Source organism: Aythya fuligula, chromosome 1 (assembly GCF_009819795.1).
Source record: "Aythya fuligula isolate bAytFul2 chromosome 1, bAytFul2.pri, whole genome shotgun sequence".
Lineage (NCBI taxonomy): Eukaryota > Metazoa > Chordata > Aves > Anseriformes > Anatidae > Aythya > Aythya fuligula.
This window is the reverse complement of record NC_045559.1, coordinates 99,231,990-99,255,894: the sequence shown is the minus strand read 5'-3', so window position 1 is coordinate 99,255,894 and position 23,905 is coordinate 99,231,990.

Below are 23,905 nucleotides of genomic sequence, written 5' to 3'. Positions count from 1 at the left end.
TGGGGTATGTTTTGGTCCCAGGAGCCTTCCCTTTGGCAGGGTCAGACCTGCTGCTCCACGGGACATGGCTGGACTGAGGCTACAGGGTAGGAACACATTGCCAGTCATGTCAACTCGAACATCAAATCTCCCTGAGGACCAGCTTGTTAATGATGATTGGCAGCTAGAGGTCTTGAGCAGCTTGGCATACATGACCAGAGCAGGACCTTTGGGACCACTGCAAGAAAGCAGCTGTGGCAAATGCTCTGCTTTCCTTACATCTGGCTGAGGACAGGGAGCAAGGCGGGAAGGAGGCCGGGGTTACTGACCATGTCTGGGGGCAGACCAAGAATGACAGAGAGCAAGCTAGAACAAGCAGGGCACAAGCTACACAGGGGAACAACAGCTTCTGTACCTGGCAGGCTCCCATTACCAGCTCACCTGACTGGACAGCCAGAGAACGGGTCTGCATAACAAAAAGCTATGTTGCAGATCAGGTTTCTGCTGGCCAGGAACAGAGAGTGAAACCAATAACCCCAAATTGTACACACTTACGACCATCAAAATGAGACAAACATCTATAAACTGTGCACAGGCATAAGCTGCCAGGCATCACCTCTGCCTGGGTCAGAGAACAGATACTTCTTTTAGTGGCATTCTGCTCCTCAGGAAGAAAAAATAGTCATTTCCACAGAATCTTGAAGCAAAGGACTGCAGCTGCCAGAGACAGCGCTTGCTGTTTTTACAGAGCACCATTCTGGAAAAGAAGCAAACCTGCCACCTACCTGATATGTCCTTCATTCTCTCCCTGCTTTTTCTCCTGATGACACATCCACTATGGTCCTACCAAGGTATCACTCTTCTGGCACCATTTCTCTATTCCTCCAGCCTAGGAAGCAGCTAACTGAGGCTGAGCTACACATGAACCAAGTTGCATCTCTGTGAGAGCATATATAAGAGGGAAAAAATCTGCTGCACAGCAGCAGCAGGGAGATGGATGAGAAGACGTGAAAAAAACGGCCCTGCAGATGCCAGCATCAGTGAGTAAGGAGAGCTGGAGGTGCTCCAGGCAGGCAGCAGCAGTTCCCATGCAGCCTGTGGAGAGGCCCCTGGTGGAGCAGGCTGTCCCCCTGCAGCCCATGGGTCCCACATGGAGCAGATCTCCACGCTGTACAGAGCCATGTAGGAGCAGTTCTTGAAGAGCTGCTGCCTGTGGGCAGCCCCCGTGGGCTCAGCTGGGGAAGGACGGCATCCCGTGGGAGGGACACCACGGGGAGCAGGGGCAGGGAGTGACCTTGAGGGAGCGGTGGAAATGAAGTGTCGAGGACTGACCGCAGCCCCCATTCCCTGTGCTAGAGTTTAGCTATACATCAGTGTGCAACCACCACAGTTATCCTACAGAGGAGTGCTCCTAGTCAGCTTCTGTGGAGGTGAGGCCAACCTACCAGAAGATTTGTTTGTTCAGGAAGTATGAATACAAGTTGCTCCATATCTTCCACTACAGCAACGGAAATCTCTCTTGTATGAATCCCTGTGGCCTGAACCCCTTTCATAACTGTTTTTCTTATTCCCTAATGTCTTTCTTCTATAAGGCTTTAATACCATTTGATAATGGTATCAAATAATCAAACTTTTCCAGTTGGTTAGCATATCATAATTCCTGGCATTTTATGATTTATGCATATATTTTCCTAGAAATCATAAAGTATGGTATTTCAAAAAAGGATTCCATCCATTTTCTTAAAGTACCCGAGAAATACCTGTTCTCTATTGCACACCTCTTCATGTTTCTTACCAGGCTCGTTAACAAAAAGCATTATATACTTGGCAGTGGACATATTGTGGGAGCATCTACCACAGACATATTACAGGAAATGTTATGTAGCTATTCTGAAAGCCTGCCTGTTACTACCTGTTACTTTCTCCGTCAGCTGAATAAATAAGTATAGCAGATGCATTATCTGGGAAGTTCTCTAAATAAGTATTTTTTCACATGTGTTTTATTGGGTTTCATTATCTTAGAACCATAGAATTGTTTGGATTGGAAGGGCCCTTAAAGCCCATCCAGTTCCACCCCCCTGCCATGGGCAGGGACACCTCCCACCAGACCAGGCTGCCCAAAGCCCCATCAAGCCTGGCCTTGAGCACCTCCAGGGATGGGGCATCCACAGCTTCTCTGGGCGGCCTGTGCCAGTGCCTCACTGCTCCCAGAGTAAAGTATTTCTTCCTTATATCTAACCTAAACCTATTCCCTTTTAGTCTAAAGACATTATCCCTTGTTCTATCACTACGATCCCTGACAAGGAGTCCCTCTCCAGATTTCTTGTAGGCCCTCTTTAGATACTGGAAAGCCACTAGTAGGTTAATCCATACTACCTAAAGCTAATCCTTATTAGCAGGTTTTGTGCACAGAATCTCATTCCCTCTAGGTGTTACTGTCATCAAAATGTCTGTGTTCCAGGGTCTTACAGTAGAATTTCTTCCCATTTGGTAAGGTCTTGAATTTTTTGCTCCCGCCTAAAGAATGTTACAAAATTATGAAAGTTTCCATAGAAGACAAGTAATGGCATAACACTTTGGAGTGAAACACACAGATTCACACTGTTGGAATACGCTGGAAAAGTACATAGTGTGGTATCTTCATTACACCAAGTTATGTATGATCTTAGTTTTACTAATAATGACCCAAATTGTACTGGGGATGTGTTTCAAATACAAGCTTTCAGCCAGACATCTCAGGAGGTGGAAAGCAGTAGGAATTACTTTTACCACTCAGAGATATCTTTTATAACTGAAAATAGAAAATGTCATTTAGCATCTGTAGAGTGGAAATAAAGGAGATACACCTTCTCAATAAAGTATCCATATAGTGTGAAGTATCTTGTCCCAATGTGGTAATGAGAAGCGAATCTGTTCCATATTCCAAGTTTAGACATCTAGATGGAGCTACCAAGAAAGGACAGCTTCTGTAGCTGAACTTAGTTGGATTAAATGTCTATTTAGCCTATGTTACTGCCTCTAGAAATTGCTAATAATGATTATTTGACTATTAAAGACAATATGAACAGAGAATAAAAACAGAATAGAGTGTATTTCCTACGCTGGCAGTCACTCATCCCAACTACCTGAGACATGAGGATTTTCTGAGCCAAAACTGCTTCTTCACCATGTGCTTGAACTTTTAAAAAGTATTTTATTCCTTTACTTCATAAGTGCACTTTGACATACATAGCATTCTGGGGCAAAGAGTTCTTTATCTTAATCACATTGTGCAAAAATGTATTTCCATGTCTCATAAAATGAGACAAATTGGAAAGAATGTTTTTCAAGGCTGGAATTCAGGTAAAAAAACCTGTATGCCCAGAATGAAGTATATAATAAAGTAGTCTAAAATTATGTATCAGAACTTGTCCAGACCATTCAGCTACAAATATGTACCAACAGACTACTAGTTTATCTTTGTGTTTTGATTTTGGTATCATCTTTCCAGCAAAATTAGTCCTATCTAGTCCTAATATACTTATGCATATTCATAGCTGTGATATTTCTGAAATATAAAGTTCTTTTAGCTTTACAACAATTAAAATTACTTTGTAAATCAGATTTCCTTTCCTAATTATGTACCTATCTAAACCTAATCTATCCAATTTTGTAATTATTTTGACTGTGAGATTACAATAGCTATGTATTAATTTACTAACTGATATAAACATTAGTTGGATGGGTTTTAGTAATGACAAATTATGCACAGATAGAAGTTTGGTAATACATTCAAAAAATATATTAACGGGCTGGCCATAAGGTCTTTTTGAGCAAAGAGTTTCCAAAAACCCGATTTCTGCAACTGTCATCACTATTTGCAATACTTCCTGGCAAGACAAATTTGATGTAGAATAGTCATACTTCTGAAAAAAGTCACGTTGCTGTCATAAATTGGTTGTAGCAGTATTTCATATCCTCCCAGACAAGTTCTGTAAAGTGAAACTGTAAAGCTCTTCATTTTCAAATGTGCTGACGATGGGCTAATGTTTCACCAGTATTGGTGAAAAAAGGTTGGGAAAGGGCAGTGTGTGCCCCAGTGCTGAGTTATTCCTGCTTTGTCAGTCTTCCTTTACTGGTATTACATTTTTTTAAATTATTATTATAATATATATATATAATTTTTACCTTAAAAGCATTCCAAAATATATTTCTCTTTCTATGATTCAGGTTCTTGGAGAACATGCTTGCAGAAGTTTACATTCAACAGTTGCCTTTACTGTTGGTTTGTGTGTGTGTGGTTGGTTTTTGTTTGTTTGTGTTTTTAGAATTCAAGGCTGTCCATTTTCATTTGCTGGCTAATACATTTCTCTCTCCAGAAACAGAAGCTAATATCTTTGCCATAATATGGACCTCACTGTTAGAAAAAGAAAAGCCAACTAAACCATGTAAAGAAATCAACCTATCTCTTTCATCAACAGATTTTTCAGTTAAACAGCTTCAAATGTAATGTAAACAAAACTCCATGACAAATTTATCATCTGCCATGATGCATTATTTAGATCAATGCACTGCAAGTGTATGTGGGAAAAGCTGGATAGTAGTTATTTTTCTCCACAGAAATTACAGGAATACTTTTATATTTAAAATAAACACATTTCTGAGAGGAATTTATTCCCAATGCCTTGTACTCAGTGATAAATGTCTAAATGGAATAATGCTTGATATTGTTTCATAACATTAGTAAATCTTAAACAAAACCTTAAACTGAAGGTTCGGATTGCATTAGATTACCACCACAATACATATCAATAATGTTCCCATGAGTAAAGTATTAAAAGTTCTGAAAATAGATCAAATCACATCAATACAGACTTACAGGCCACATTTCTTTCAACATACATAGCTGAAAAGAACTTCAAAATTAATACCAAATTAATTGGAATCTGTCATAACCTTTACTATGAAGGAATAGATGAATGTAGAATTAAAACTAAACTTTCAAGACAACTGTTGTCTTCAGGCACGTTGCCTTGAAACCTAAAAAAAAATTTAATCTGTGATGATTAAGAGTTTGACACGACTTTCAAACTCTTACCCTGTAAGTCATGATCTTTCAGGCAACATCTCCGTATTTTAGGTATTGCATCAGATGCTACCTTAACTAATACATAAAACAGAGTTATTTCCTCCTCTTACACCCATTAGATGCACAGGACAAACAGAAAATTAGCAGAAAATTTTTGCATCAGAAGAATCTAAACTTCTCGCCTGTCCTCCATGAAACTGCATCATAATGAGAGATCTGTATTTTGTAATGGTTTCAGTTAAAAATTTTGATGAGTCCAAACTTTAAGCCACAAAAAAACAAACAAACAAACAAACAAAAACAAAACAAAACAAAACAAAAAACCCTGATAATACCTATAGATTTGTGCCTACTTTGTACAGAATATTTAGCAGATAGTATTGTCTTTGTTAAGCAGGATTAACATTTTAGGTGATTAAAATAATTTGAAAAAAAATAATAATTCTGAACTATGCTCATGCTTTCGCTAACTTGAAGGTAAATCTTCAAGGTATAGGTAATCAACCTTAAGGTTGATTTTAAGGTAAAACTTGAAGGTTGATTACAACTTGCACAACGAGGAAAAAGGAAATGCTGTAAACAAGGAAGTATTTTTGAAAAGGCCCTTTGGTTGCCTTATGTCTGTGTAAACGTTCACTATACAGGCCTAATAAGCAACACTGGTGTTATGAGCACTGTGCAATAAGGTACCACGGTTTCCTGTGGTGTGCATTGAAAGGCAGAACATCAAATCACCTCTTTAGTACAGAAAGCATATTGTTCCTTGCTTATGCACAAATTCAGGAAAATTTAGGGTGCTCTGCTAATACGTTCTTGTTCCATACCACTAATGAAGTTACACTCACTTTTTTTTTTTTTTTTAGTTGGATGTTGAAGGTCTATGCATTTTACTCCACTAGTTAAGCACATAGAAAAGCATGAAAATGAAACACTGGAGAATACGGAGATTCAACACCATCCACAGAAAGGTGTAAGTGTAATTCAGATTTTAATTCTGCCGGCAGAGTAATATGTAAGGTAGAATGTAGAAGCCTGCATTCATTTTTCTCAGAGGGTGGCAGTGGCATATTTTTCCCAAATCACTCAACCTTTTACTGATAAAGGTTCTGATTAATAACAGTTTAGGTGTCATTTTTTCATCTAAGAAACAAACAGCTTTTGAGAAATTGTCAGAAACAAATAGAATTATTTGTGGCATAAAAATGGGGCATTTTTATTTAGAAAATCTGCTCTATTAAATTTGAGTAATACAGATGGTAATATTGTGAATAAAATGAATCGTCTTTTAACATTGCTTAGGAGACTCAAGTTATGACCAACTTGAACAGGGATTTTGCAGTCACTGCAGATCAAAGCAAAACTTTTTTCTATCTCCTTTTTTTCCCTGAAAATGATGTAGCTATACTTTATTTTTGTTCATAAGGGAAGTTGCAAAGTGCCGAACAGAGTCAATGCAAGCATGTATTTGTAGTCATGATTGTAAACCTTTTGCTAGTTACCTTCCATTGACAGACCTCATAAGCATGGATTTTAAGCTGAAGAAAATGTACAGGTAATCTAACCAACAAAAAATTAATACCTTTAGAGTGTGATCACCTGTTTGGTTTGCATGAGTGTGTGTGTGTGTGCGCGCGCGCGCGTATTTCTCGGAAACTAATTATAGTTCATATAGTATATAATTTCAGAAACTGGTAACTAGTGCTGTACTGACAAAACAAAACAACTTCCTTTTGCTTATGTATTCATTTGAATCTTATTTGAAAGAGTAGAGGGAATATGATTTCTTTTTTTCAAAAAAGGTATCACAGTATAGTTACAAGAGATGAGGAAAAGGCAGAGGTGCTCAATGCCTTCTTTGCCTCAGTCTTTAGCGGCAATACCAGTTGTTCTCTGGATACTCAGTACCCTGAGCTGGTGGAAGGGGATGGGGAGCAGGATGTGGCCCTCACTATCCATGAAGAAATGGTTGGTGACCTGCTACGGCACTTGGATGTGCACAAGTTGATGGGGCCGGATGGGATCCACCCAAGGGTACTGAAAGAACTGGCAGAGGAGCTGGCCAAGCCACTGTCCATCATTTATCAGCAGTCCTGGCGATCAGGGGAGGTCCCAGTTGACTGGTGGCTAGCAAATGTGACGCCCATCTACAAGAAGGGCCGGAGGGCAGACCCGGGAAACTACAGGCCTGTCAGTTTGACCTCAGTGCCAGGGAAGCTCATGGAGCAGATCCTCCTGAGAGTCATCACGCAGCACTTGCAGGGCAAGCAGGCGATCAGGCCTAGTCAGCATGGGTTTATGAAAGGCAGGTCCTGCTTCACGAACCTGATCTCCTTCTATGACAAAGTGACGCACTGGGTGGACGAGGGAAAGGCTGTGGATGTGGTCTACCTTGACTTCAGCAAGGCTTTTGACACCGTCTCCCACAGCATTCTCCTCAATAAACTGGCTGCTCTTGGCTTGGACTGGCGCACGCTTCGTTGGGTTAGAAACTGGCTGGAGAGCCGGGCCCAAAGAGTCATGGTGAATGGAGTCAAATCCAGTTGGAGGCCGGTCACTAGTGGCGTTTCCCAGGGCTCGGTGCTGGGGCCGGTCCTCTTTAATATCTTCATCGATGATCTGGATGAGGGCATTGAGTGCACCCTCAGTAAGTTTGCAGATGACACCAAGCTATGCGCGTGTGTCAATCTGCTTGAGGGCAGGAAGGCTCTGCAGGAGGATCTGGATAGGCTGCACCGATGGGCTGAGGTCAACTGCATGAAGTTCAACAAGGCCAAGTGCCGGGTCCTGCACCTGGGGCGCAATAACCCCAAGCAGAGCTACAGGCTGGGAGATGAGTGGTTGGAGAGCTGCCAGGCAGAGAAGGACCTGGAGTGATGGTGGATAGTCGGCTGAATATGAGCCAGCAGTGTGCTCAGGTGGCCAAGAAGGCCAATGGCATCCTGGCTTGTATCAGGAACAGTGTGACCAGCAGGGCTAGGGAGGTGATCGTCCCCCTGTACTCGGCTCTGGTGAGGCCGCACCTCGAGTACTGTGTTCAGTTTTGGGCCCCTCGCTACAAGAAGGACATGGAGGTGCTTGAGCGGGTGCAGAGAAGGGCGACGAAGCTGGTGAGGGGCCTGGAGAACAAGTCCTACGAGGAGCGGCTGAGGGAGCTGGGCTTGTTCAGCCTGGAGAAGAGGAGGCTCAGGGGTGACCTTATTGCTCTCTATAGGTACCTCAAAGGAGGCTGTAGCGAGGTGGGGGTTGGCCTGTTCTCCCACGTGCCTGGTGACAGGACGAGGGGGAATGGGCTTAAGTTGAGCCAGGGGAGTTTTAGGTTAGATGTTAGGAAGAACTTCTTTACTGAAAGGGCTGTGAGGCATTGGAACAGGCTGCCCAGGGAAGTGGTGGAGTCACCATCCCTGGAAGTCTTCAAAAGATGTTTAGATGTAGAGCTTAGGGATATGGTTTAGTGGGGACTGCTAGCGTTAGGTCAGAGGTTGGACTCGATGATCTTGAGGTCTCTTCCAACCTAGAAATTCTGTGATTCTATAGAAAGTATATAATGACCTTAATAGGTACTTCCTCTTTAAAACTACAATTAAATCCCAAGATCCTTCAAACCTTATTTAATTTGCATATCATTTATTGTCCATCTGTTCTATTTCCAGTTTCTTCTTTACCATCTGGTTTTCTAATGCTGAATCCATCACACAACTTGTTCTACATGTAAGGCCTCTAAACTGTAACTGATGGAATAATACGTATTATAAAATAAATATGCTTAGAATTTCTTGAAGACCTAAGGATGGAAGAGAAGAAAGAGCTAGACCAAAAGACACACCTAAAGAAATTAAAGGAGGGGTCTCAGAAAGGTTATGAGAAGAGAAATCCTGCAGCAAGTTCAGAAGAATGGAGAGGAAATCTGATGGTCCCAGAATATGTGACGCCATGCAATAGGGGAAGCAGTAGCAGCTGGTACATGTTAAACAGCACTTTACTCTGCAATTGGTCCAAATGATTTTAACAGGATACTTCTATTCACTGTTTTCTCATATTCTGTCCTTGGTAATGTATCCAGCAATTTTGCCTCTTCATACATCCCAGGACTCTTAGACTGTTGTAGTTGTTCAGCTCAGCTGTTCTGGTTTTCATCCTTCTAACTGTTCCCCACTTTTCTCAACAGGCACTCCAACTCTTCAACAGCTGCTACAAACACTTCTGGTTTTGGCACCGTACCCCAATGGTTTCAAGAGGTTTACATGAAGAATAGGTAGGTCAGAATCAGCATTTCTGTAAAATATGACACGCGTCTGATCTTATATGATCTTTATGGGCAGGGCTGAAGAGAATGTTCTGAATTCAGTGGGTTCTGAAAATACACCCTGATTTTGCCTGCTATATTTTCAGGCTCATCAAACAGGTCATTTCTATGAATCTACTCATGCAAAGAGGGGCCAGTCATTGTAGAAGTGGTGTAAATTACATTATGTGCCTGGATGGGTATGTAAATAGGTGATGGGATATTGAACACAATGACAAACTGCTTTCGAGGATTTCAAATGAAAATAAAGCTTTTTAGCTCTGAATTCAGAGCAACAAAACACCAGCCTAGTAGACAGCTATTCATTGCAAAAATACTTGAGAAATAAAGGAGAATTATAAAGATTTAAATGTGTGGAGTTTTCACAGCAAAAATTTAGGGAGACAATCAGAAAACACACAATGTAGACGTTAAGAATGTTAGGCCAAATGACATTCCAATAATTTTTGAAAAGCCATTTAGGGTCCAAAATCTGGGAAAATTAAGAGATGGAACGGTAAAAATGGCTTGTAGTGAGGTATATATGATATGCCTACTGCTTCTGTTAAATTCAGCTTAACCAACACATTTAGAAGAGTTTATTCCAATTTTATCTGGCTGCTTCTGGCTATATCTAGATGGCTATGAATACCTTCTGATAACCCAGGTCTCTGTCAGAAAGATTTTTTGAAATTTTAAATTCTTGCACTTCTTAAATTTCAAGACCAGAATTCTGTCTAGGATATCTGTGGTTTACACTGAGATGCAGATGTGCAAGGCCAAGGCAGATTCTGACAACAAATCTTCATTAAGTTTATTGACCTAGTCAAATTATTCCGTTGGAGTTCTCCAGGTGTAATGTAACCCACCAGAACACATATCTGGAGCAATATCACATTCCAGATTTAAACAAAGACATGGTTTCATGAAGCTAATAAAGTGACTCATGAAAGGACTCTGTGATTCTCAGATAACACTCCCTAGTCAGAAGCAAACATAAGGCAAAAAGCTTTAAAATGCTCTGAAGGACATTCTCAGATCTCTGTCCTCTGCCTCTATCACTGTAAAAGTGCTACTATTAAAAAAAACAAAACTCTTCCTGTTCCTCACCAATAAATTCCACTTAATTGTCTCAAAAATGAAGTTTAAACTGCTCAATTCAAACAACTACCACTCCTAAAGAAAGCAGCTTTGGTAAGTAATATTAATGACAAAAAGGCCACCTTCAGCTACCTCTTCTAATGTTACTTAGGCCTTTCTGAGTTTTCCTAACTTCCAAGCCAGTGAATTATTCCATGCAAACTACAGTATGAGTGGTCTGTTTCAAGAGATTTTCTTTCACTTTGACTTCTTCTCAGAACAAATATATATATATATTTATACAGCTTACAGTAATGTGGAAGTCAACATAAAATGCTAAGCCAGAGTTTTTGATTGTATGAGTTTTAGACATTTTTTTATTTGCAGTGTACAAACAAGAAAAGTAGAAAAGATTCTAAATAGCTCCAGGAAAATAGTAAATATCACATGACACCACCTTTATTGAAGAAATTACAGCACTTTAAAACACGGGAAGCTTGACAAAGAATCATGAATTTGAGCATATCCATTAAGCTGGGCTAAAGACAAATTTAATATTGTGTCAGTCAGATGGAAACAGAATACATGTTGCGTTTAATCAAATCACTGAGTGGCTGAGGTTAGAAGGGACCTCTGCAGGTCATCTGGTGCATGCTCAAGTAGGAGTACCTACAGCTATTTGCCCAGGACCACATCCAGGCAGCTTTTGAATATCTACAGGAATAGAGAATGCTCTGGGCAAACTGTTCCAGTGCTCAATACCTGCACAGTAAAATGCACATTTCCTGATGTACAGACAGAACCTCCTGTGTTCCAAGTTCTGTGCGTGGCCTCTTTTCTCCTGTCACTGGGCTCCACTGAAAAGGGTCTGCGCCCACCTTCATTGCACCCTCCCTTCAGGTGTATATATGCATTAAGATCCCAGCTGAGAATTATCCTTTACAGCCTGAAACATCCCAGCGCATTCAGCCTTTCCTCCTGAGGGATCTTTCAGTTCTTTCACTATTTCCACAGCCCTTATTTCTACTCTCCCCAGTAAGTCCATTACTCTCTTGCACTGTGGAGCCAAGAACTAGACACAGTACAGTCATACAAGAACTGAAGAGAAAAGGCTCACCTCCCTTGACCTCCTGGCAATACTTCTCCTAATGCAGTGATTGGACAGTGCTCTGTGAGTTATGGTTTGATTTCTGGATGGTCCTGTGTGGATCCAGGAGCTGGATGAGATGACCCTCATGGGTCCCTTCCAACTGAGGAGTCTCTGTGATTCCATGTCCAGATGTCTTTTGCCTCTGCCTCTTTACTTCCGGAATCTCACCCAGCAGAGGTCATCTTCACTTTGGAAAGCAGAGCAGAGGAGGGGAGAGGAGAGGAGGGGGATTGGTGTGATGTGGCTGTGGTGCCTCTGACAGCACAGAGGATGAGTCACAGCGGGGGAGCTGTCATCAGGGCCAGCAGCAGCAGCGCCACCACACTTTGGCCTTGTGCAGTTTCGGCGTGTGCAGTTTACACCTCCTGCAAGCCATGGCTCGGCTGATCTTCCTTGCCACGGCTTCTGGGCATTGCCCAGAAGCCGTGGTTTGTGGATGATCATGTGGATGTGGATGAAAATGAGCGAATGCAGCAGCATGCAGAGCAGCTGATTGAAGGCATGGCTCGGCTGCTGCATGAGATGGAGGAGAGGAGCCAGGAGCAGAGCAGGGTGGCCTTGGGAGCCCTGCTCTTCACTGCATTGCAGCAGTGGCAGCTCTGGACCTTTATTGACCTCCTTGTCCTGCTCTTCGGGCTCTGCCGGTGGCTCAGGAAATGGAGACTTGGGCTTGGCAGCAGAAGCAAGCAGGGCAGCAACCCAAGGAAGAAGGAGAAGGACAAAGACAACACCAACACCGATGACACCCGGGATCTGGGCAGGGTTTGGGCCGATCGCACCCAGTGGCCAGCGCCGTACATGGCCGACAAGTGCAAGGTGGTGGAGGAGCTGGTGGACAAGCTTCTTGGTGCCTGCCAAAGACTCTCCGGGGAATCCCTCTTCAAGCCACGGCTGCAGCCCGCCATCGGTGTGGGGTGCTTCTCCGAAGACAGGAGTACCCGGCAGGACAACGTCCTCTACCGCCTGCTCGTGCCCCTGAGGCCTCCCCCCGGGCATGCCTTCCACCTGGAGCTGGGCGCCGAGGGGGAGATGCCAGCGAGGAAGCCCGGCCTGCGCGTAGAGCTGGAGTGCGCCTGCGCGAGGGAGCGGCTGGCGGAGGACATGCTGTGCTTCCTCCACCACCCCAAGGACGAGCTGAGAAGACAAGAGCCCAGCCTGCTGCACACCCTCTGCACCGGCTCCTACCTGGATGTGGAGGAAACCACTCACTGGTTCCAGGCCTTGGTGAAAGCAGCCTGGGAGCTTCTGCTGCAGTCGCGCCACTGCTGCCTGACGGTGCTGCCCTCCCGCCGCTCCTGCAAGATCAGGCTGGCCAACGCCTCCCAGAGCACCCTCTCCATTGAGATCACACTTGGGGTGTGGCTACACAACTTGGACTCCTTCCTGAGCCTGGAGTAGCCGCGGCCAGCTTCACCAGCAGCATGGCGCCGCCAAAGAGCTGTGCTGTGGCAGAGATGCAGTCTGTCGGGCACACGGCCAGGCATGCCCGACCCCACAGCTTCCACCTCAAACATCTGCAGCCCCGCGCCCGTATGCCGGTGAGCAAAGGCTTTTCCCCCCACGCCCTGAAGCCACCTGACAGCCACAGCCCTGGCAAGCCTGGCAAAGGAAAGATTGCCCCCTGCGCCTGGATGACCTCCTGCGGTGCCTCTGCTGCTGCCTGGAGAGGAAACACCTCAACCGCTTCCTCGAGAGGGAAGGCAACAAGAGGATACCTGAGGAGAGGGATGTTGTTGTCCCCAGCCTCCCAAACAGCTGGACTGCTCAACTTCTTCCAGGCAGTGAGCACCCAAACTCTTGGAGAGAGTCCATTCTGTCAGGGAGCTTCATCCTATATATTGACACCAATAAACAGCCTATGTGAACAAACGCTCTGACCGTGTCTGCGCAGCACTTTGGGGGGGAACATGGGCACAGGGTGCTGAGTGCACCGCTGTCACAGAATTAGGAAATGTTTTCCAAAAACACAGGAGGCAGTGTCTGGCTGAGGTTGGAAGGGACCTCTGGAGGTCACTTGGTCCAACCCCACCTTTTAAGCAGGGCCACCTAGAGCAGGCTGCTTAGGACCATGCCCAAGGCCGTGGTATTTGCAGGCCTGTCAGTCTAACTTTGGTGCCAGGTGAAACCATGAAGAAGGCTAGTCTGAGAGTTATTGAAAAACACTTCAGAGACAACACGCTCGTTGGTCATAGCCAAGATAGGTTCAGTAGGGGAAAGTCCTGTTTAACTCACTCAATTTCACTTTATGACAAGGTTACCCATCTAGGTGACAAAGGGAAGCCAGTTGGTGTAATCTTTCTGGAGTTCAGCATAGCTTTTGATACTGCTTCTCACAGTATCCATCCAGACAAAATGTCTCTGACTTTGTCTGTGAAGCACTTTGGTGGGGAATGAATGTGGGCACTGGGTGCTGAGTGCACCGCTGCCACAGAATTGGGAATTGTTTTCCTGAACTGACTGGCTGAGGTTGGAACGGACCTTTGGAGATCACTTCATCCAACCCCTCTGCTTCAAGTAGGGCCACCTAGAGCAGGCTGCCTAGGACCACGTGCAGATGGCTTCTGACTATCCCTAAGGACACCACACCCCCTCTGGAGAACCTCTGCTAGTGCTCAGCAACCCTCAGAGTAATATACCCCTTTCCTGACATTTTGGAGACAGAACCTCCTGTGTTTCTGTTTGCGTCCATTGCCTCTTGGCCTGTCACTGGGCACCACTGAAAAGAGCCTCTTTCTTCTTTACTCCTTTCCCTCAGGTCCTTTCCTGAAAAGCTGCTTTCCATCTCATCAGCCCCCAGCTCATACTGGTACCTGGGTTTTTCCTCCCCAGGTGCAGAACTTTGTACTTCTCCTTCCTGAACTTCTTGAGATTCCTGTCAGGCCACCTCTCCAGCCTCTTCAGTACTGTAGTTCCCTTGGTCCTCTTCTGAAGGCCACAGGATCTCCTGGCAACACCCACCTGCCCCAGCACAGCATCCTCCATGGGCTGAAGCCTGTGTATCTGCTCCATGGCAGACCTCTCTAAGGGCTGCTGTGACATAAAGGAAATGAAGAAGAAAGGAAAATGGGAAAAAAAGGATAGAGGGGGAAAAGAAAAGGTTGAAGAAAAGCAAAGAGAGCAGGAATGAAGGAGAGGAGAGAGGGAATGCTGCCTGTGGTGCCTGTGACAGTGGGGAGGACTGCCACCAGGGCCATCAGCAGGCAGCACCACTGCACTTTGGCCTGGGCCATCGGTGTCAGATGAAGTCTGTACTGGGTGAGGGACAGGGCTCAACCTGCAGTGGGGGCCCCACCACACCACAGAGAAACAACAGTAAAAAGCTGCCAAGGAGAGGGGATTGATGACAAAAGCTTCTATACTGAGCTCATTTTGGTGGCAGCCACCTCTGGGTTTTCATCTTGGACCTGGGCACTGTCTAGTAGAAAACACAACTTTAAGGATATCTTAATGTAGTTACAAAAATGTTATGATTTTTAGTGCAAAGACCTTTTTAGTTGGTAAAGCAAGGTTGGCAGTATAAACATATCTTCTAGGCTGAAACCTGTGTATACTGTTTGCTCTCCAGTGGGCTGGTAGAAGTTCCTGCCTAAAGTGGTCAGACTGGCCATAAGGCATCCTACACCTCTCTGTAAGACTCAGCCTGTTTTGCTCCAATGCTGAAGTCCAAATTTGCCTTGTTATGGAGGTGCAGCTTTATCATAACCTCTCTGAGGTCACATCTTTTTCCCATTACCTATAGATGGTCACCAGATTTATTCTGATTGTGGAGGTAAAGTAGTTAAACTACGTGGCACAGCATCTTTTTGAATGTAATGTTTCAACCCTGGTTGATTTTGAACAGATCTAATGTTGTTCCAAGCTTTTGCTGCATGTCTGCATGGCACAATGCCTGTTTCTTGAAACTTTGGTTTCTCCTTCATTGAAAGATAGGGGCATTTCATACAAACAATTCAATTTGTAACTCGGTAACTCACCTCTACAAATATCTTGATACAGATCAACCATGACATATATGTCACTGAATTGTGAGCTCACATAAATAATAGATAAATTGTATTAAACTGTATTTTGTGTTATGTACTGGGAGTAAATGCACATGTTTACACAGAAAGCACTTTCTGGAAAAAAAATACTACTAATGAGATTGCAGTTTCCTTTTCCTGAAGAATATCTATATCAAAGGAACAACATACCGTGACTGAACTTTTGTTTCTGAAGGTTACAATGTTTTTGATACTCAAAGCCAATGGCACTTGGTACTTTCCGTAATGAAATTCGGACCTCAGGATGATTAAATCATACTGACACCAGAAGCAATTTATAATCCCTCTCTGGTGTCTTTTGAAATCTCTTTAAAAAGTTAGAGTCTCTGCTGGCTACTTGATTTAGCATATACAACTGGCTCATTCCTACCAAAAAGTGCCACTTATCAGTGTTGTTTGTTAAACTACACAGGCATTTGGTGTCAGCTCAGTGGGAAGAATGCCGTATAACAAAAGTAATTATGTTCCCTAGAAAAAAAAAAAAAAAAAAAAAGCTTCAATGCTCTAACTTCCTCCCTATTAGTGTCAATGACTACAACATTCTTAGTTCATGGGGCCTAAATTCTCTCAGTTATTTTTCTTTTTCTTCTCCTCCTCAAAATATCCATGTATTGTTGTTTCTTTTTTTTTTTTTCTTCCCCCCACAATGTTTTTCAACGTCTGTCCCTTCATTAAGCTAGTTACACAAAAGAACATTTATTCTATCCTGGTTGAAATTTTGGATGACCAAATAGCATTGGCTCAATACAAATTTCAGTCCTATCTATTACCAAAGCTTGGGAAACATACAGTTCTCTAACTCCCTTGCACTGTCCTTTACTTTAATGTTATTAATCATTGGGAATCCTTATGGAAAAGGGTGATGTAATAAGGATACGAAGACAAGGACATGTCTGAATTTTGTTGATCAGAATGAAAAAAATTGGCACAAAGTACAAAATGTCTAAAAGTAGAACACATCTAAAACCAGAATTCTTTTGGTTAAATCCATCTAAGAGTATAAAGACACACTTTCTTTTTGCCATCCTGACCCATCTTATACACCCAGTTGATATGAAGCAAATGGTACTATTAAAATCTATTTATTTAGGCTAGGTTACTCATTAGATGTTTCCTCTTTCATCATCTTTTTAATTTTTCCCACCAAAAGATAATGTCATTTTTTTTTGTTTGACATTAAATTTTAAGCACTTCTTCCTAAAGAGTTATAGGAGTCCCCCATGTGAGGGAGTCAGATCTGTTCGAGTGGGTACCATATTTTTAAACTGCAAATCAGAGAATGCAAAGCTTTTAGCACATGCTTACCTTGACACTTGTTCTTGAATAATAATCAGAAAGTTCCCGTGGGCCATTTTTGCCATTGAATACTGAAAAGGTTACAGCTACAAGGACAAAAAAAATGCAAATCATTAAATTACAGACAACATACAACAGTGTCACACATCACAGAATAATGATCACAGCTGCTGAGAGGAAACTATCAAAATGGAGAATTTAACAAATATTTTGATATAATTCAAACAAAATATCAAACTTCACACAGTTTATTTACTAAAATGGTATGCTGAAATGGTAAAAATTGACCGGAAGTAAAGAGAAGGTATACAGTTTCATTGAACACTGACTTTCATTGTGTAGATTTCCCTAACAAAGATTTTTTTATATCTATTGAAATAATAATTAAAAAATAATTTTCTCTGAAATCCAATACCCCAAAATTTTAATATACTTGTGCTTTCCCACACAAAAAGATGTTCAAATTCACTTAGTACCATAATTGAGTTACAGCATGCTTCAGAAAATGCCTTGTGATCGCTTCAATAACTTTTTCATTTTATTTTAGAAGCACTGAAACAGAATACTTATTGTACAAAAATTTGGGTTTCACTTGCATGCAGAGTATCCAATACCAAGATAGCACATTAGAAAATTAGCATATTAACTAATTAGCCACTTTGCAGAATGATTAAACAAAACACTACAGCATCAAATTCCATTCAATAATTCATTAATCAATTTGGTGATAAATCATGATATACTGCAATTCCTTCCTAACACATTTGATTTCTGCCTAACTACATACCTGAAGAAACATTATCCTAGTGGCTAGAAATACATAGGTTCAAAGTTTAGATCTGCAAATCATATAGGAATAATTTGAGTCATAACTTTATTAGAGAAAAAATGCATATGTTTGCATTAATGATTGCAAAAGGTGGTCTGTTTTGGAAAATTCTAGCCACCTGGAATAGAGCTAAACAAGTTCTTTGCTAGGTTAGTGTTCTGTTTTGCTGATAGCCAGTAAGCTTGTTTTTTTTTTTTTTTTTTTTTTTTTTTTTTTTTTTTTTTATCTCTGGCACTTATTGTTCTTTGCAAATTGCTTTCCCAGCCACTGTAACACTTAGAGCAACACATTTTAACCCTACTTAAAATATATTCACACTTGTGACTTGAAAACTTTGACAACAAAAGTGAACAAATGAATCATTACAAATTTCTCAAAGTCATTAGGATTTCATTTACTCTCATTTATCAGGCTTCAGTTGTCTGCTAGATATACAGCAAGCAAAATTTATTACAAAGAAAAAAACTTTAAGTGTTTATCTTTGGCTAAATATTATCTTCAGGCTGGATGACAAACCGTTAAAATGCTAAGTGGGCTAAGTTAATTGTATTTACTTGATTACAAACATTTAAAAAAAAATAGAGAGAGAGAACTGGAAACACATATATTTAACTTGCATTTACACTCACTACTGGATGTTTTTCTCTGGGCAAGAAAAAATTGTTAGGGAAAAAAAATCCAGTTAAGGAAATTGAGAAATGATATCAAACCCAAATGATGATAGACAGGAGACTGGACATATACCAGGTTATTTTACATAGACAGATCTATTGCTCAGTACGCTAGACCAAATTACAAACTCTCGGACGTTGATAGAAAAACTTTCTCACAGAAATGGTCCACAGTGAATCAAAGATACTATGTGCTCACAGGGGTATGAACAGGTGACACAATCTGGTTTTAACAGAGGTTAACCTTGATGTTTGTTGCATATATTTAACTAGAGAGTATATACTGAGATATCTGTCCACGTGGTCTCTGAATGAGAATTTTGATCTAACAGTGCTTGATAAAGACCATGCAGAGTTTGTGAAGCTGCAGAACAAATGTATTCACTCTATTTTCTGTGTACAGTGTACAAACAATATGGCTTTATTTTTTCCCCTTTCCTTCATGCATGCACGTGAGTGTTTATTTTCAGTTGGCCTGCTCTTTGCTGAGTGATACAACTCTAATAGCATCACCTTACATAATCACTTAATTTTAAGCACACCATTAATATCATTGGAACCAAATGAATTTCAGCGCATTTAGGATGAAATGCTTTATTAAATCCTTTGTGACAAAGCAGACAGTTTGTCCAATGCAAAGAGTAACCAGGTAAGGAAAAATGTAAATTAATATCCAGTTATCTCCAGATTTGGTGCAAGACAAATTGCAGTTGAGGATTTGTTGTTGTTGTTTTTTTTCCCCTTCTGTCTTTTCACTATTATACAATGGATTGTGATGGCTCAAGTAAAACTTATTACAGTTTTTTATTTTATTTTATTTTTATTTAAACAATCAGCAGAATTAATGAAAGTTGGCATGGAATTCATCTATATGTAGGTGTCTATGACATGGGCTTCCTCATCTCAGGTTCACACTCGTGATGTAACTAGCTCACATAACATTAATTTCTTTAAGAAGTCAGATTAAAAATGCATATGCTTTTTAGAGTTGCAGCTTCTGTAAATTTATGATTGGAACAGATGATTAACTAGGTAGTAGAAGTTTGCTACAGATTAATGTTATTAAAAGTTGCAGTTTTCACATGTTGTTAACTTATTGTCTAACTTTAGCAAAACTGAAATTAGGTAATAGTTGACAGTTCACCTGAGACAGAATGCATTTGAGTTATTTGATACATTCTTTTGGAGTATTTTTCTACAATATAAAGCATAGAAGACATTTTGGTCCCTATATACATTACCGTATTTCTGTTGCTATCAATAGAAAATGCAGCTAACCCTGAATATCTGTGTCTACAAAGTGAGATGGTCAAGATAGATTAATTTTGTCACTAAGGCTGGAATCATTTGATTTAAAATGGACATTTGCATTTGATCTAGTGTTCCTACATTCCCTTTATAGTCAGTGGAACCTGATCACGTTAGCTAGTGGCTAAGGCACAGTTCATCACACCTGAAATTAGATGTTTAAAACAGGTAAGACACTAAAAGTACATATTTCTTCTCATCAACTATAAAAGTAATGTAAGATGATTAGATCTGTAAAGACAAAGACAAAGACATTCCCCTTAAGTGTCCGAAATTCATTGAGCTGTATAAAATGAAGATTTCGTATCTATTCTAAATACCTGGAAAGTGTTGGAAACTGTTGGAGAAAAGCTTAAGGTCTTGATTTAACATTTCTATCTTGATCTGACATAATAAAGATGTATTGGTGAAAAAGTTTAGAAATAACCATTTCACTAGTCCTGTCTTCCACTTCAGTTAAGCTCTAAAATACAACTGGATTAATAAAATACCATGATATAATTATACTGTAGGTTTCCAATTAAAGAGTGGTATATGCAAATAAAAATACGTGCAATTGCTATGTAATACAATTATATATATATACATATTATGTATATATATTTACTCATAATTTTCCTAAAGTAAGATAAAACTTCTTGCATGTTATAAGAAATTACCTCCAGACTACCAAAACATTCACAATTTTGCAATTAAAAGTTTTTGTAACGCTATTTTATGCATTTTAAATTATATTCTGAAATCGCATGGTACTTTGAGGAATACTGTCATCCACAATGCAGCTATAGTTTTATTTCTGTCACTAGATATAAGATGAACTATTCAAAACTGTCTGGAAAAAAAAAAAAAAAAAAATCCTCTTTGGGAATGTAGTCAGTCTGTTCTACTCCTGCTCATTCTATGAAATATCTGTGGATATAAAGCAGAACAAGAAAACAAAAGCCCTTACCTTCAATTAAGTTATTTTGTATTTGGATAATTTGTAAATTAGATTGATCGTAAATCTATACTCAAAATTCTTGTGTGTGACAGTTCTACCCTGCTGGGCAGCTGAGCTCCACCATAACTGCTCTCTCACTCCCCCTTCTCAAGGTGAAGGGGGGAAAAAATACAATGCAAAAGGCTCAAGGGTTGAGATAAGGATGGGGAGATCACCCACCAATTACTGTCGTGGGCAAAACAGACTCAGCATAGGAAGATTAATTTAATTTATTGCCTATCACTAGCAGGCTAGAACAGTAAGAAACTGCAAGCAAACTATGAACACCTTCCCCCCATGCGTCCTCTTCTATGTTCTCCCCTCGAGTGGTGCAGGGGAATGGGGGCTGCAGTCAGTCCCTGACACTTCATCTCCACTGCTCCTTCACAGTCACTCCCTGCCCCTGCTTGCCATCGTTCCTAAAATGATCATGCAGGGTCTACCCACAGGCAGCAGCTCTTCAAGAGCTGCTCCCACATGGCTCCATATCACGGGGTCCATCCCCCAGGAATAAACTGCACCAACCTGGGCTCCCCACAGGCAGCAGCTCCCCCCAGACCCCCTGCTCCTGCATGGGCTCCTCTCCACAGGCTAGAGCTCCGGCCCAGGGCCTGCTCCTTCAGGGGCTCTCCATGGGCCGTAGCCTCCTCCATGCCACATCCACCTGCTCCACCGGGGGCTCCTCCACCCACGGGGGGGCTGCAGCGTGGAGATCTGCTCCATGTGGGACCCATGGGCTGCAGGGGGACAGCCTGCTCCACCAGGGGCCTCTCCACAGGCTGCAGGGGAACTGCTGCCTGCCTGGAGCACCTCCTGCCCTCCTGCTGCATTCACCTTGGGGGCTGCAGGGCTGGTTCTGTCTCATTTTCTCAATCCTCTCTCCCAGCTGCTGTTTCTCAGCAGTATTTCCCTTCCTTAACTCTGCTCTTCCAGAGGCCCAAGCAGCATCGCTCCCAGACTTGGCTCTGGCCAGCAGTGAGTCCCTTTAGGGCCAGCTGAACTTGGGCCTTAATTAATATGGAGCAGCTGCTGGGCTCTGCTCACAGAGACCACCCCTGCAGCCCTCCCACTACCAAACCTTGCCATGTAAGCCCAAAACATTGTGACAGAAAGCTGAAGTAAACAAAACAAGCATCCACTCCCCAAATATAATTTTTTAAGCATTGTTTGGGGAGAGTTTCAAAAGTAAGGTCTGTTGAAATATTCCATTAAAAAATAAAAGGCCAGACTGCAAATACCTTTCCGCATTAGTACTTCTTTTTAAAAAATCTCACTGACATAAACTACTTCCAAGCATGAATTCAATGAGCTAAGAAAATAGTCCTCTAAGCAGTCCATCAGTATTCAGTATAAAATACAGTTGAGGCTACAGTGTTCTTCCTTAAAGATTAACTTGTCCAAATCTAATTCCTGAGAGGTAAATATAGTTCAGATAAATAAATATTAACCATGTTGAATATGGAATTAACTATCTATGCCAAGATAATGAACATTTATTATCTAGTGCTATTTTATACACCTTATTTTTTCCACGTTTAATACATGGAAAATATTTTACGTAGCAAGACAAGTGAAACCATGGCAATTTAAAAAAAATGGGGCTTATTCTAGTCCATGATCAATGGATATGGCTGTATTTATATGAAAGAAAAATGACTGTAGCAGCAAGCACCGAGCAAGAGAACAGCATGTGCCCGACCAGGAGACTGGAGGCCAGTTTCAAGTCACTGCTAAGAATGATCTGTCCAGAAACAGATTCGAGGAGTAACGGCTTTAAATGTATAAATAAATGTATTTTTATGTATAATAAATACATTGTTACATATACATAAATACATAAATAAAATGTATTCAAATGTATAAATAAAAATATACGTACATAAATAAGAGTAGATTTAGATTAGATGTTAGGAAGGAATTATTTACTCAAAGGACGGTGAAGCACTGGAACAGCCTGCCCAGAGAAGCTGTGGATGCCCCATCCCTGGAGGTGTTCAAGGCCAGGCTGGATGGGGCTTTGAGCAACCTGGTCTGCTGGGGGTTGTTCCTGTACATGGCAGGGGGGGGTTAAAATTATATCCCTTCCAACCTAAACCATTGTACTGGGTCTGGCTGGAATGTTAACTTTCCCGGCAGCAGCCCATTCAGTGCCGTACTCTATACTTGTAGCTGGAACAGCAGTGTTATCACACCAGTGTTGTGTCTACTGCTGAGCAGCAGTGGCACAGCATTGGGCCTTTCTCTAACCCTCCTAGGGGGTGGGCAAAAAAAGTGAGGAGAGAAACATCACTAGGGCAGCTGACCTAAACCAATCAAAGGGATATTCCATACCATGTGGTGTCACACTCAGCAATAAAAGGTGGAAACAGGAAGAAGAGGGGAGGGGTGGGCTCTCGTTGAGAAGACGTCGGTCCTCCTCTCGAACACCGGCTGCGTGCGTTGAGGCCTTGCTTCAAGGACGTGGTCAATCATCGCTCATTTGTGGGAAGTAGAGAGTAATTTCTTTCCTCTGCACTTCCATATAGCTTTCATTTATTTTGTTTGTTTGTTTTCCTCCCTTTTTCCCCTTTCCCTTTTATTTTCCCCTTAGTTAAGTTGTTTAGTTCATGGTAGTCTTTATTTAATTATTATAATTATTTCCCTTTAATTAAATTATCCTTATCTCAACCCGTGAGTTGTTCTTTGCTTTACTTCTCCCCCTCCTTATCTAAAGGAGGGGGAGTGAGAGAGCGGTTGTGGGGTTTAGCTGCCCAGCACGGTAAAACCACCACAGTCCTTTTTGGCGCCCAACGTGGGGCTCGAAGGGTTGAGATAACAATAGAATTGATTAAACGCATACAACTAACACACTTGCTTGCTAGTAACCATGTTCCTTGCCCTGTTAATAATAATGGCTTTGTTCATATGTCATGCAATTCGTGTCATATTCTCCTTTCTCCTATATATCCGATCCGACCAAGTGCTACAATCTGTGTTCACTTTTTTTAATTCGTTGTGCTGCCAAGCACTGACCTTGGTTTTACTCTGGAATTCAGGCTCTGCGCTGTTATCATTTGGGTCCCATGGAAACTATCTTTCAGAGAATATTCAGAATTACACTGCCTTCCTTTTCTCATCTGGACACCAGTTTATTAATAATATCAGGAATGGTACCTTTCCCTTCTTTCACAGTGGGCTAATTACAACAGTTTGGGAGTATTTTGAAGATCCATCTGTAACC